This window comes from Amblyomma maculatum, chromosome 1 (assembly GCF_055883805.1).
Source record: "Amblyomma maculatum isolate TAMU_Amacu chromosome 1, ASM5588380v1, whole genome shotgun sequence".
Taxonomy (NCBI): Eukaryota; Metazoa; Arthropoda; class Arachnida; order Ixodida; family Ixodidae; genus Amblyomma; species Amblyomma maculatum.
In genome coordinates, this window is record NC_139344.1 from 328752149 (window position 1) to 328757173 (window position 5025).

Below are 5025 nucleotides of genomic sequence, written 5' to 3' on the forward strand. Positions count from 1 at the left end.
TTTATCCGTGCCAAAACTAAGTAAAGCTAGTAAGCAAAATAACTTCTATCCCAGAGCGACGCACATACAATCTTTCGTCTTCTTGCCCAATTCAGTCCCAGACAACCATTTCCTCCCTCTCTCCTACAGCACGTGCCATCACAAAAATAAGAGGACAAAAAGCTACAAAAACAGAACCATGGTCGAACGCTCGTGAAATTAGCGGCAAACACAGCGCCTTGCTGGCCCGGAGCTATAACCCCCGTTTGAAAGCCCAGAGGAAGCTAGGTTATTTATTGCTTCCGTGCTTAGTCCCAAGAATCGACATCAGCACCTTGCGCTCAGTAATGATTACGCTATGGACACTTCCGCCGGTCTGCCCCCAACCCAAACCTCCCTTGCAGCTCGGTGATGAGTGTAACCAGGCACCACTGTGCCCTAGCCGATGCAACAGGCAGTGGCACTGCGCGCTTCCAACTAGTTTTGAATTCCGACCCTCTTGCACCATGCTCCTTCGGCAGCCCCTTGACGCCTTACATCCTGCTACAGTATTGTTTATCGAAAAAGCACTGGCACACTCTACTAAAAGTAATTTTGAAAGAAATTAATTATGTTGCTACTAATTACATTAATATATTACCAGACAGGAAAAATGATTCGTTACATTTACATTACAAATAGGCAAAAAAGTAAATAAATTACCCCAATTCCATTACTGTAACTCAATTACTGCCACGTCTCCCACACATACAATAAACCCTTTGCAACTTGCATTCTTCGCACTAATATTTGAGCTCTATTTTTGTTTCATGTAAACTGTCCTGTGTTAGCAATAAAAAAGTTAATTTGGCTTATCGGCATGGGAGTGTCCGTTGGTAGCCGTTGCTTGTGTTTAGCGCATAATTTCTTTGAGATTGTTCAGGTGGAACTGCAATTGCAGTAAGTTGGTCGATAAAAGCTGGCCTATGTGCAAAATATGGCTAAAGATGGAGTACTGGGCATTGTTTTAAGAAAAGCGATGAAACATGTATTGGACGCAATTGTGTACAAAACACCGTAAAGGATTAAAACAACGTGGTTACATTCTAAAGTCTCTAAAGGCTCTGTTATCTTCTTATCTTCGTGCATTCGTGAGCCCAATTTGCATATCGTGTGCCTAATTTCTGTTCTACCCCGCCAAGGTGGCGCAGTAGTTAAGGCGTTCAACCACTGTCCCCAGGATGCAGATCTCGGCCTCGGCGGCCGCTTTTGGTTGGAGATGCAAAGACAGACGCCTGTGTGCTGTGTGACGTCAGTGCATGGTAAAGAACCCCTGGTGGTCGAAATTTAACACGGTGTCTCTCATAGCCTGAGTCGCTTTGGGACGTTAAACTCCACATACCAAACCAAGCGAAGCCAATTTTGTTCTTGTTGTCACATGCATGTCTTTTTTCCAGATCTAGAAATAAGATAAGTTTTGTTCATTTAACAAGTAGGTGCGAATGTCTGGTGAAAACCTGCCATTTTTCATAACATTCAAATTCAGAATATGTCACGAAAGATAACACTACTCAGAACGTTGCCTTTAAAAACAGCGCCTCTCCATTGCTATCAGTATCCAGCGTTTACTATTTACCAGGCTGACGGGCGTGCCATAGCAGAATGACGTACATTGTATGATCATGTGCAGAAGTCATGCACCAGACCGCACCCACGGAAAGGTTAATTATGCAATAACTGCGATTACGCATCTGCAGTTCTGCAATGCCGCGCAATGGTATATACGGTGACATAGTTGTTACGCATATCCGTCAGACATGCTCAGTGAGCAGTTCCTTGTCAGTCAAGCGGGCATTCCTTTTGACACAGCCTGCGTCATTGCGTGCTTGGCCATTGTTGCGTGGACTGTTGGCGAGTATACATATCATATAACCGCGCTTCAGATAAGGTGGAAAACTTTGCAACCGATAAGTAAAAGTCGGTCGCCTGGGATAAGGAGACCGCTCGCCTACAATCGGCACAGAAATTGATGTTTATCCATGCAAAGGCGAAGTCCGTTCCTCGAATACTTATCACGCTCGCATTGTCAAAGGCTTGCATGGTACTTGACCCGCCTTTCAAGGCGCGCGGTTATGTTTATGCGAGCGAGCAACTCTGAGCTTGTCTTCAGCCTCGCCTTGCGTTAGCAGCCTTATCATAGATAGCAAAATGGACTTAATTTTAACAGTAAAAGTGCTGAAGTGCATGAGTGAATTGATTATGCTGAACTGCGATCTGCAGCTGCGAACACGTGAGCGTTGATAGCTCTGAGAAAAAGGATAAAGAAGGATAAGAATTCTGGGATATTTTTGTTCACCATATTCAGGCACATGCTGACAACAGCAAGAGAGATCGAGCTTATTTAAGCGTCTATACGTGGATGCTGTCCTGGTTTTGCAGGCTTTGCTCCAATTGAAACCTTATACTGTACCCATTTTTGTGTAACCAAGCAAACACAGACGTTTCCTCTTAGGCGGATAATTTGGTGAGTGGAAGTACTCTTATGTATTGCTCTTCTGAATCAGTGCACACTGCACTTAGAGATGACTGGGTATATATATATATATATATATATATATATATATATATATATATATATATATATATATATATATATATATATATATATATATATATATATATATATATATATTATTTATACAACAAACCCCTTCAGGCCCTTAGTTCGAGGATATTACATAGGGGTGGGGTGGGGGGGGGGGGATACAGGAATGTAATCAAAAGTGAACAAATAAACCACAATTACAAGAAACAACAGAATAGATAAAAGCATATAAATATTTGCAAAAATACAAAACGCAAAATTAAACATTGAAGCTTAAAAGCAAAAACAAAAACATGAACAGAGCGGCAGACAGTAACGTTGACATAAGTTATACAATGTTGCACAAATAACGGCATGAAAATAAAACGAGAATTATCAATAACAGAAATAAAGACAGAAACCTGATGCACTGGTAAGCGAACAGTGAACACAAACAATTTAAGCAGAGGTAGTGGCAGCCAATAGATTATAAAATTTATCCGCGTCAGTGACGGTAGAAACATGTGAAGGCAGAGCGTTCCCGTCAGTGAATGTGCATAGTTAGATGTACGACATGACAAGAGCTTAACTTTAAATGGTTGGTCGCGGCGGTCAAAAATGAAAGAAGGCGAAGAAAAAAGTCATTATGGAGCGTTGAGTGATATGATACAGTTTATGAAAAAGTGACAAACTTGCAAGCTTACTATGGAGATAGATCCTGAAGATCGGCGCGTTTATTCAAAGATGTGATGCTGGTATGACGTGAATAATCAGAGAAGATAAAATGAGCTGCGCGATTCTGCAATGATTCGATGTTACTTATTAAGTATGCTTGATGAGGGTCCCAAATAGCCGAAGCATATTCAATTTTAGGTCGAATAGGAGTGATATAAGCACGTAATGGGAGGTGGGAAGGAGCATGCTTTAAGTTATGTTTTAAGAGACCTAAAGACCGATTAGAAGAAGGCAAGAATAAGGTTAATACGGTGATTCCATGTTATATCTGAAAGAAGGTTAAGACCGAGATATTTATACGTGGTTACCAACTCAACTGGATTGTTATTTAAAGAATACGCTGTTTGAAGTCTGGACATTCGGTTAGTAAAACACACAAATTTTGTTTTAGGAAGGTCAAGTTGCATAAGCCAAGTAGAGCACCATGCTGTTACTGTGTCGAGGTCTGATTGAAGGGCTAGGCGATCGTCGTTAGTATAAATTTTGCGATAAATAACAATCGTCAGCGAAAAGTCTGATTCGAGAAGAGACTGAGTTAGGTAAATCATTAATAAATATCATGAAAAGCAAGGGGTCAAGCACGCTTCCTTGTGGAACGCCGGAATGAACTTGGCTCAGGGACGAATTATGGTTATTGACAGTGGTAAACTGAAACGTAAAGTGAAACCCACCGTCAGACACCCACCTGTAAAAATGGGTACAAGCGTCCCTCGGCCTGGCGCTCGGCTTTCTTAGGGGTATTCGCTTGGGAGAAGCTCCGTATACCCCGCTGCGCCCCTGGTGGGCCAAATCTAGTTTCGAAAAGCCTTGAAACCTGCAAAGGTGGTTCATGTTCGTCTTGGCTCTCCCTCTGAGCCTCGGCGGCGGCGGTTTCTTAGTGGTTTCTTTTGCCTTTTTCCTCCCTCGTCTCCTCCTTTCCATCCCTTGACCCCATTTCTTCAGAGCAGGGTAGCAAACCGGCTTCTTTTGCCGATTAACCCTTGCCTTTCTTCTTCTCTTTCTGCTTAGGTTCATGCTGTTGTACTACGGAGTTCGCAAGTCGCGCCAACGTTTCGACTAGCGGACTTGACTTCGTCTGAATTTCAGTGATTCAGAAGAAAAAAGCGGCTGAGCAGATATCGTATACATGATAGACTTCACGAAACACATTTTGCCAAAGCATCACGTTTGGGTGTCGGGCCACAGCTGCCGTTATCATCTTCGGAGCTGATATTACCATAAAGAAAATAAGTGTGAGGGTGGCAGCAAACAAGCGGCGATGCCCGCAGGCAGCAACAGCCTCTTTCTCTCCCGATAATTCGCGAACACGTCACTATCGGCGCCACTGAACAACCACGGAGTGCTCTCGGAATGCGCTCGCTCGGTGTAGCTCATACTGAGCGCGATAGTGCACTTTCAAGAAACCCTGTCACTTGCACTCTGAAACTGTAGCTTGATAGTTGCAATACTTACCCTTCCTCGACAGTACTTTTTGCCTTGCACAACGTGTTTACTGCACAATAGTCATAAAAGGTTAAGGTATTGTTTAACAATAAACCTGAGCTGTGTTCATGCAGCAAATACCCACTGCAGTAAGCAATTCAGTGAGCATGCGAAATGTCTGACAGGCTGTGGGGGCCGAAATGGCCATACCAGCTTCACAAGAAAGGCTAAGTACATATCCAAAACCCACTTCAACGAGCTTTTTTAGTCAGCATCACTGCTGTGAGCAATAAAATACAAAGAAGGTAAGGAGATATGTCATAAAC